The following is an 11,130-nucleotide window of genomic DNA, read 5'->3' on the forward strand; positions in this document are numbered from 1 at the left end:
GGGAAACTTTGAAAGTTTTAAGTTTCTACTAGATGTGCATCATGTATAGCACTCAATCACAACCCAAGGCAGATCTATTTGCCCCTGGTCCCCCTGGATGGAAGGCAAGGCCACGCAGCAGAAAGGAAACCTTCATCAGAAAGGCCAATGAACCATCAGCCCAACAGGCTAGGAAGGATCACTAAATACAATACCAAGTAGGTCCAACTCAGTTCTTCATTCTCGCTCACTCTTGCCCTTATGGTTACTGGGTTTGTCATCTTATTTTCTGGGCCAGCATGCACATGACACAGCAGCTCCCAAGTTAGGTCATACAGACAGTTATTCCCCTTTATACAAAAGACAGTGCTGTTCTTCAGAGCTCAGTGAGGCACAAGGTAGTAAAATGAACTCATTTTACCAAAGGTTTTAACTTCTTTTTCTTCTTTCAAGCAACCAGCTAGAACTCCCTCCTTTTAAGGGCACATAATGTTACTCCACAATATGGGAAATCATCACCCTAAAGAACCAACAATATCCCAAGCAATGCCTTTTTACTCACATCATCTGTGCAGCAATGTCATGTAATGAATGGATTTTAGTCACAATACAGTTCATTGCACAATCTCATGGATCTACAGACAACTCGCTCCTTAGACCAGGGCTCATCAATACATATGGCAATGAAAATTCTTTACTACTTCCTTTTCTCTTCGTCTTTCGGGACTTCAGAACTATTTCTGCTGCTGTCAGCAAGTTTGCATTTTTCCACACTGAATTTCACTAGTCACCATGGTACTAATCCATACAGTTTAGTTAAATTCCTCAGAAGTATTTTAACCTTCTCAGGAATTAACAGATATAAATAATGTGGATGTGAGGACGGAGGACTGAACCACCACGCTGTTAGTCCTCTGCTGAGATGAAAGACTCTTACACCTTGGGGTTTTTAAGCTGGTTTGATGCACACCAGGACAGTCACTTACTTCACTATCCCAGGGGACAATTACTGTCAAAGACATTTGGAAGGTTTAAGCACATTGCGTCAGACTGTTTCTCATCTTTCCCTCTTAGCAATGTGTTTGAAGAGTGGCAAGAGATTAAGGAAACACAACTCTTCCTTTGCCAAAACCACCTTATCGTGATTCTCCAGGTGGTATTTATTTTGTGACCAATTAAACACATAGCAATGTAAACACTAATCTGCAATTCTCTCCCTTCAAGCATTTCTAAAAAACACAGTATTTACTATTCCCCATGGAGGCAGGACAGAAGCAGCTTTTAATGATGGATGCCATAAGCTCCATCACCTCATTACTGACTGCTCTTAGACCCTGGGGAGCCCAGGGACTGGACTTGATGATACTGTTTGGTAACTTGTGTCACTTGTTTCCAGCACATTTTTCAATACCACTGCCCATTTTAACTGTCAGAAAAAGAACCCAAATATCCTACTGCATTCTGTAGTGAAACATCAATAAGAAAGCATCATTTGGTGCCTGAAAATAATGCCTTTACCTAGATCTTCAATGTGCACTCATTCTTCTTTAGGCTAATTTTTTCTATACACCAATAAAGCACATTTGCCTTTGGCTATTCTCTTTTTAAGCCCTACCAGCCTTCCTCTGACATAATACTGGTAACTGAAGCTTCAGCTCTTCAAAGGACTCCCCCTACACCGAACAAGCCATCAGATAACAAAAACTAGCTTTGCAGCTACTTCAAGCCAGAGCATTGCAAGTCCAGGGTCTTCTGTAGCTGCTACTGGTAAGTACTGATGGATTCCCAAAAGAAAGAGCCGAGCACTACCATGCCTTCCCCAGGCTTCTTTAGCTTTTCCTCACTTTCAAGCACACCGTAAAGGTAGGTTGTCGCAGGTAACTAGAGCGGGAGATTTATCCTCAGCAAAAAGGCCAACTGCAAAACAGATTGCTCTTCAGTATGGATCAGAAAAAAGACCTGTAAATTATTAAGCACTGGTTTCTCAGTGCAAGGTTACCATACCGATCAACCGTACTTACATATACACTCAGCCTTCTTGTGTCACTTAATACAGAGACATGTACCCAAGAAAATTCCTGAAATATCTGACCAAATAGCAACTAGCAGCATTGTGAATATAAATGAATAATCTATATTAACCAACATTGCCACAGCAATGCTCCTGCTGCTTTAAAGGACGCATTTCTGTATTAACACCAGTGGGTCAATTATTAGCTCCCAGACCACTGGGAAGGACGGGCAGCACTGCACATGAGCAAGTTCATATTGTAGTTTTTGGGACTCCAACCTAGATTGCAGGTCTTCGAGAAATATCAAAGGAGCCACTGCAACTAGCTAGTTGCTGACTAGTTCTCTCAGGCAAACACTTCCAACACCTATGCAGGACACCAAGCAGTGTTGTTTCAATCACAACAGAACAGGAGCAAGGTCAGAGGATTGCAAGCAGTAAAAAAATTCTCTTCTCTTGACCAGTAGACAACATCTAGTAATACATGCACAGACTGATATCCCTCAGCAATGAGGAGCAATCCTTAATTAGGACAGATAGCTTTCCCCCCAAGACTTAAAGATAAGTTCCAGAAGTGGGCTAACTTTCACCTGTGATAGCCATGCTAAGACTCCCTCCACTCTCTCAGACTTTTAGATAGGACTACTGCCTGCCATTAAGCATAGCTCGTGAGATCATCTAGCAGCTGCAAAGAAACACCATGAAGAGCTGAGAGAGAAAAGGAAACATTTTTGACAATACCTACACACTACAGAATTACAGTCACGGAAACACTGAGCTACAGAAAAGCCTTCTTGCTCTCATCCCTAGTTCCATAACCCAGGGAAATCATACTGAAATGCACATGTGACTGGCAGATAACTGCGTTGTGAAAGGCAGGGTGGTGTGACAAGAGAGTGTAGACATCTGCATGTGGAGAAAGCAGGAACAACACAGGATGTGCCAGGAAGATGCTGCACATAAAGGTATCCAGTAACAAGGGTGAAGTCAGGCCACCTGTCAAATCACACCAAGTAAACTCTCAGCCTCTTCACACAGAGCAGCTTCCTTTCAAATCTGAATTCCCATATCTCTCTGCTACCTCAGTTAGATGCTTCTCGCACTGACCTGTAAGTAAAATCACCCACAGTTGTCTTCGTTCAGGGTTCCCAAAGTGCTGTCAACCCTGTCACTGAGCATGCTAGGCATTAAGAAGCTCTTGACAGTTCAGAGAATTCCAGACCTGGGAGCATCATTATTTAAGCTGCAGCCAAAAGCTGTTCAACTCATTTCCTGAAATCCAACATACTCCCCATGGAAGTACTCATAATTTATAGCATCCTGACAGTTCCTTAGCTGTCCTCAGATACCGGTCACTGGAGTTGTGACCAAAGGAGACACAGAAAGCACCAGGCCTGGAACTTACAGACTGGAGGCAGGACTACACAAAGGCAATCAAGTTCATTTGCCTCTCACGTGCCACTCTGCAATGAGACATATGAACTAGAAGTGAAAATAAACATACTTACTGTTTGTATTAAGAATTCCCTTCATCTCATTAGGTGATTATTTAACTGACAATTCCCATGAGCGCCATCAGAAAGGTTGCCTCTTGTAAGATGTTTGGCAAAAAGCCTGAACATGGATGTATCCTGCTCCATAACTGGTGATCAAAAGATACTATTAATAAACCACTGGGAATAAAAAGCTAAAAATTGAATTTAGAGAGAGGCTTCCTCCAGGCTAAGGAGTGCTAGAAATTTCAGTCTAACAAGTACTTCCTTGGGCTTTGAAAACCAATGCAAGCAAAACAAAGGCACACAAGGTTAAGTGCTTTTAGAAAATTGTATCGTTTTAAAACCAGCATTGAGTGGACACAGCAATAAAGTCGACTGATAGGAAGCACTTACAGCCAAGTGCCAAGACACAGAAAAGCAGGCGAAGATCTCTGGCTAAGAACTAGAAAACTCTTGTGCACTTGTCCTCAAATCCTTTCATTTCCAATCTATTTGAGAAGATATTTGAGAAGAACCAGTACAACTCCTTTGAGGGGAATCCTGCCTTACAAACCTCTTGGAGTCCTCTGAAGCAGTGGACATGCAAAAAGATGATCTGGTTGACACAATCTACTTGGATGTTTGAAAGCTGACTACTGAAGGCTTTCTAAGGAAACAATCTAGCAGTGGAATAAGAGAAAAGGCCCTTTCCAGGCTAAATAATGTTGCAAAAAAAAATGATTCTTTACTTTCATCCTTTATTTTCTATCTTTTAAACCAAGGGACATCAGTGGAGTGCTTGCTGGAGGTGTGCTGTTGAGCCCAGGGAAAATGGAAAGAGCAATTAGGAGAAAAAGCTTGATGATGACATGAAATCATTCAGCCTAAGGGAGAATCAACACCCTAACTAGCTATACAATGACTTCATGAGGTTTTGTGAGCAGGCAGTTGAAGGACAAAGTACAGCCAGTACAGAAAAATATAAACAGATGTCTATGGGGAAAAAAAATAAAAATCCTGCCTACCTATACAGATGAAATAAGCTTCAAGCAGATGACTGTCATTCAGCAGTGAGACTTCTGGGTTATGATATACAGTCTGGGCTGTTGCAACTACCTCCAAGTCAGTCCTGTTTCATTGTTTTCATACAAATTTTGGATTGTTATTCCAAAGCCAGCCTAAAACAAAGAACTTGCTGGCTGTTGTGGAGCAGTACCACATCCTTAACAATCTAAAGAATGTGCAAGTCAACCATTTACAAGTGTATTATCCTGATGTAACATTGTGGCCCACTGCTTCCCAGTGACCAAACAGAACCGTAATTTATAAAAAGAACATACAAGTTCAACATGCAAATACCATAAAGAAAAATTACAGATGCAGAAGAAGTACCATGCTAAAAACCCTTTGCAATTTAAGTTACAAAATAGAGTTCAACGTCTTGCTAGAAGACAAGCATAGCAATAATGCTACAGATAGCTTCATAACTTTATTTAGAAAAAAGTTAACAGGGAATATCGCTTTTCTACTGCTATTCAAAAAAAACATGCTTGGAAATGAAAGATTTCATTTATCTCAAGACTTAACACCTTCAAATACCACATGAATTCATTGAAAAAAATGCATGAAGATCCCAAGCTAACACACCACCACACAGAAACTACTTTTAATATACAATTGTTGCCTGGATTTAAAAACAAAAAAAAAAGACAATATTGGCAAGACAATTGAAAGAAACATGACCAGACATGATTCAGCCGAAGCACGAATATGAGAATGTGTAAGGAGGAAGACTCCTGCTGTAACGAATGCCCTGGTGCTGAGATCTCTCCCTTGATTTGGGAGGAAACTGATGGCTGCCACCTGCACTCTGGGTGAGACACTAGGTGTGCCAGCATACAAACAGCAGCCAACACCCTGCAGAAGCATTATGGAGAATTTCTGAGCACCACAATTGTAAAAGCAAGACAAGATTTAGCCACCAAAGCACTAGAAGAAAATTTCTCTCACATGGTTCTGCATGGAAAACCACACAAAACTGAAGATATAGGGTCTCCTATATCATCTACTACCAGGTCTTGTCTACTACTGTCAAAGGGTTTCACACATACTCCAGCTGCTTTTTTTCCCTGTTTGTTTTTATTCCAAGTAGTTTTAACAGCAAGTTTGGGGGGTTGAGGTTTTGTTTTAATAGTTCATCCTAGTACCCTAGTTCTTTTACTAAGTTTAAACGTAAGAATCCACATGCTACTGCCAAACCTGATGCTTACTTGTAAAAGGGCTTAAACACAGCTAAAACTTGGATATGGAGACATTATTACTATTTGCCTTTTAGAAACTAATGTAGTGAATTCTGTGAGGATTCAGTACCTCAGTTGGAGTGCAAAAAGTGACATTATCTGAAAATAGGCTGCCTTGGTGGGGCACAACATGTCACAAGTTCCTAGAGAAAGTCATGCAGAGAAGTCTCCTTTTTGATGTTAGTTTGTAATTCAGCATACGTATCTTGTGAGGCAGCCCAAGCTGACAGCTGACACTGCCCCCACCAGCTCTGCAGCCCTCTCCAGGGACACACACCAGAGAAGATGTTGGCCTTGTTCCTGTGCCACTCACACACGGAGTGTGAAGAAAAACACCAGAACATCTCATAGCAGAAACAGATCCTAGAAGATGAACTAGACAAACATGTTGCATGTTTCCAAAAGCATGCAGAGTTACACTGTAAGATGCTCTGTCGGGAAGACTCATGAAAATGCAACACAGTTCCTCTTCCAGTAGGTGGCCCTAAGGAAGGGGCTGAATTCTCAGCTAAAGCAGCACGGCCCAGCCTCGGTGCTGCAACTGCTCAGTAAGAACCGAGCGAGGCTGGCTTTTACAACTTTGCTTGCTTGGTGCCCATCCGTGCATCAGCTCCCCCACAGGAAGGATGCAAAGAAACCAACAACCTTTACGCATCAAAAACTCTTAACACTGAGCTGCCTGTGTTCCTTTGGAGTGCAAACCTGCTTGAGGATTTCAGGCTTTGAGAAGTCAAGACAGCCAGATATGGAAATGTTTAGGCAAGTAGCTTTGGCCAGACCTTTAGCTTACAGGTGAAACCTGTACATTTGTGAAAGCTGCTTCCTTACCACAGCAGAGCTCCTGCTGGTACCCTTTTCACAACTCGCCATTCACTACGTAGGAGGTGGCCAGGAAGAAAATTCAGTCTAGTCCTTGGCGTGGGCCTGCAGTTCTCCTTTTACTTTCTTGCAGAGGAGTATTTCAGCTCAACAGTATGGTTTTGCAAAAGATTGAAATGCTTGATATACTTCAGAGGAGGAAAGCTCCTTTGTTTTTCAGTTAATACTGAGCAGCTGAATTTCAGCTCTTTGAAGATGCATGCTCACATGGCATGTTAGCTGGAAGAAGATGCAGACATTTCAGCATCCCTGCCTTAGGCAAAATTATGCCAAAAGGAAATAGGTATCAAATTCTTCGTCAACTATTTATCTTTTCTAGATATTTAGCACATCTTAACTAGGGTCTGTTTTTTTTCCATCTATCTTGTCCAAAAGAAATCTGAACCAGCAGATTATGAGCTGCAGAAATCCACAGGCAAATCCATTTCCTGGACTCTGTTTCCTTTGCCTGAAGATTACTTGCAAAATAACAAAGCATCCCTCTGAAAAGGGAACTTTTTCCAGTACCTACTTAAACACATTTCATTTATTTATTCCAAATATTTTCCCCAAACTATCCACAATTTATAAAGAAAAAAAAAAGGACCAGTTTATTCTTAGGCAAAGAATGTTGATTACTCTGACACACTTCCAGGTGAAAAAACATTTGTTATTGTAACAAATTCACTGCCTAGAGTAGAAAGCCACCCAAACACACCTGGACCTCTTCAAAAAAGATTTGATATTGTATTCAGGACATTAAGGACATAACACTTGGAATTATCAAAAACTGCTCAGGTGTGCAAGCAATTGGGGGACAGCTCTCACATGTTGCAAACTGAATGGTCCCCAGATATGGTAAAAATTGTGATGACATTTATTTCCTTCCTTACCAGGACATACAGGAAAGGGAGAAAAAGGCATTAGAGATATATGATCATTTACAGATTTATAGTTGTTATTTGCCTGAAAGTGAAGACTGAACATAGGTGAAAGAGGCTTTATTTTTCTAGAGAAATTGAGCTTTAAAGAGGGTGGAAAACCTCTAGACAAGAGACTAGTGTAGGTGACAAGATAAAGCAGGAAGTGCAGAACAATTTTAAGCCTCATAAGGGATAGAGACCACAGCCATCAGCACCTAGCACTGATGCTACTAACTACCACAGTTCTGAGACACAACCAACCAACTCATCTCCCACTATTTAATTTTACTTTGTGCTTAAGAAGCAAGGGTGAAATAATTCTCAAGCCCACTCCTTTCTATGGCTGGAACTCAGAAATTTCAAATCGTGACAGAAGCACAAATTGCTACCAGACATCTGTATCCTCAACAAAAAACCAAAGAGTCAGTTTTCTACAAAAGAGTAGGAGTTGCACTTGTCTCCTTCCTTCATTAGTCTGAGAAAGCATGCTGCTTTGTACTGAATGGCTAAGAACAGGATGCTGCTGCTCTTACAACAGCAGAACAAGAGAAAAACGTAAAGAGAAAGCTGTGGTCTCCATCCTGCTATCAGGTTTAGAGTCAGGAATGGGTCAACCTCCCCTTCCTACTAAGGTACTGGTTTAACAATCTTTAAAGGAGCGGGTGGAGAAGGAGAAGAAACATGGAAAGAGCATAAAGATGTCCAAAAAAGGTATTTTCTCTGGGCCAGAAGGGCCACCATGAAATATTCATAAGGCTGATCCAGATTGCTCTGTCTACCCGATCTTGAATTACTGAGACATGTGCAACCTTCAAAAAAATTCAGCTCCAAGAAGCTTTCCAACACTGATATCAATCTAAATGTTATCTACACATTATGGACTTATAAAAAGGAGGAAGAACAGGAGAGGTCTAAGATGCTCCTGCCATAGATTTTCTTGCACATTCTCCAATTCTTACTCTCTCTGGTTGAGCCAAGAAGCAGAATGTCAGTCACGTGACTGAAGACGTCTGGCCTCTAGTCCCAGAAAGTGCTAGGAGCGCAGAGGCATGTTGATAGGAAATATAATGAACCATACTTTTTTCCATAACATCACAGAAAAAAAAATTTATCAGAGCTTAGTAATGGCTCTTGGGGGAGATTTGTCAGGGGACAAAAGCAGAAGCAGCTCTCTGCATCTGCAGGGCCTAGGCTCTGCAAAGCCTCCGTGGAACTTCTGTGGTTGATTCAAGGCAAAGGGGGGCACCTTGCTGCCTTCCACCATTTCAGCCTAGGAACGAGTGGGCTCCTTTCATATTTTTAATACCAACTAAAAAGCCAGAAGTGTTTAAAACAGTTGTCCCTCAATCTAGCCTGTGCTGTGAGACACTGGCCACCCCAGCAATCTAAGAGCATCACACATTTCCTCTGTCCTTCCACTAAGGCAGTTGGATGCACTTGCTAGCAGAGTCCCTACCTTTCTCCTTTGTCTCTCTTCAGTGAAGGCACTGTCCCTGTCCAAGCCCATATTAATTTATGAGCCACAATGGGAAAGGCAGGGACCTTCCACATTCGCACCTTCCCAAATCACACCGCTTTCCTCTAAAGTCCCCAAGTGTATTCAGAGGTCACTTCCTGTGTTCCTCTATGAATCAGCAGATCCATCCCTTTCTGCTTTTTCTGTCTGAAGGAGCATCTATGCGATACTCAGCAACAGCTTGAATCATAGAAGGGAAGTGCTCTGGAAGGAACTTCAACAAAGAGGTTGTCATTTAGCTTTTCAGTCTCTTCTTGGCAGCCACAGCTGATTCCACAAGGCTTGCACTGCGCAGAGTCACTCTAGCACAAGAAGGAGAAAGAAGGTTTGAAAGAGTCAAACTCCAGATTTGAAATCTGGGCACTAAACAAAGGCTTGCTTTTGACAGATTGCTCTTTTGCCTTTTTGTTTGCAGGAAGAGCCATTAGACCACTGGCACACACGTGGAAGCCCCTAACCAACAATTTTGTTTTGAAGATATTGCACTTAACATCATACATATCTAATTGTTTTGGGATTTGGCATTTCCCACATCACCATGCACTGAAATACATTAAAAGTATTAAGTTACTGTTAAGTACCGAGTCCTGAAGTTTACATATTTCCATTGAATTTCAAAACACTGAGGAACACTTTTTTTTTTAAAAAAAAAAAAGAGGACGGCTGCAGACCTACTATTGACCCATGTACAGAAACACTCATTTTCCAGCCTATTTGTAGTAGGAACAGATTTTAATTAGACGTGTTTGTTTTCTTAAGAGAAAGATCCCTATGCATAAAAATGTGTTCTGTGGACAGAGGTGTTTCTGAGCCCAAACCCCCTGTGTGAAGGAACAGAGGAGTAGCACAGTGGGATCAGGCACCTAAAGGAAAGGTTAAATGAACTGTGCTCAGCAGGATGCTTGCTGAACATGTGAAAGCAAACTGATCTACAACTGTCTCAGGCTGAGAGCCTGCAGAAGTGAAGCGAGCTCCCCCTTCTGCTCCATTTCCTGCTTCCTATGATAAATGCTAAGGTACCTCCTCAATCAGGTAGGGCACAAGACAAAAGAGAAGGTAACATCTGTCACACGATAGCCTAACACACGCCCTGGGAACAGCTGGCTGCAAGGTTTCATTTCCTCCTCAGGAGGATGAAGCTTAAAGCTTTCTACCACCCAGAAGCATAGCCGAGCTCAGTCATTTGCTGCTGTGCCCCTAAGCTCCAAGGCTACCCTGCAGGCTATTTGCACAGAAGGAACATTTCTGGGTTCACCTCCCTGCTCCAAAGGCCAGTGCTTGTGTTTTAAGCCACAGAACAACAGCCCTGGGAGAGGTGCTGCCATCCAGGACACTGTCCCCTTCCCATGCGTGCATCTAGACTGAGGGGCTACTAAGTCACCCTCATGCTCTTCTTGAGAGGGGAAGAAAAAAAAAGAAAAAAGGTACACACGAAAAGGATCCATTTCAGAGGACAGAGATACAGCAATCCCTTCCAGAGCAGCCTGTACCCAGACACTATTTTTGCATTTCTCTGGTCAGGGCTGTAAATATCCCTGCCCAGAGGTAGCCATGTGGCACTTCTAACGCCCTGCCTGTGTTTTTCAGCACTGATACTCTGAACAGAAGTAGCAGCCTTTCCTTCCACGAACAAAATTAACAAGGATAGTTCCAGTTGTTTGTTTGTTCCTCTGCCCCCTCCTTGTCAGAGTCCATTCATACCGCTAAGCTGTCAGCCGAAGCTCAAGTGCTGTGAATCTTAAGTGGAGGGAGGCCCCTCCTGGCTGCATCAAGTAAGGCACCCAAACCCTGCTGCAGAGAGATGCAGAATTCCTGTCCAAAATATCCTCCTAGTTTCAGCCACTGCTTCTCGACCAGCTTCGGTAGCTCCATGCACAGAGGACAGGGAACAGAGACAACTCAAAGCTATGGAATCCACCCCACGACCAGGAGCAGTGTCAAAGACACCTTTCCAATATAGACATGGGTAGAGCAGGAGTTGAAATGGAAGCAATTTGCAGTTTTATTTTTGCTGTTTAAAATTAAATCCTGGAGGTAGTAAAGACTCAGGTGCAATTCCGAAGTCACT

The sequence above is a fragment of the Cygnus olor genome, chromosome 4, assembly GCF_009769625.2.
Source record: "Cygnus olor isolate bCygOlo1 chromosome 4, bCygOlo1.pri.v2, whole genome shotgun sequence".
In the NCBI taxonomy this organism is placed as follows: Eukaryota; Metazoa; Chordata; class Aves; order Anseriformes; family Anatidae; genus Cygnus; species Cygnus olor.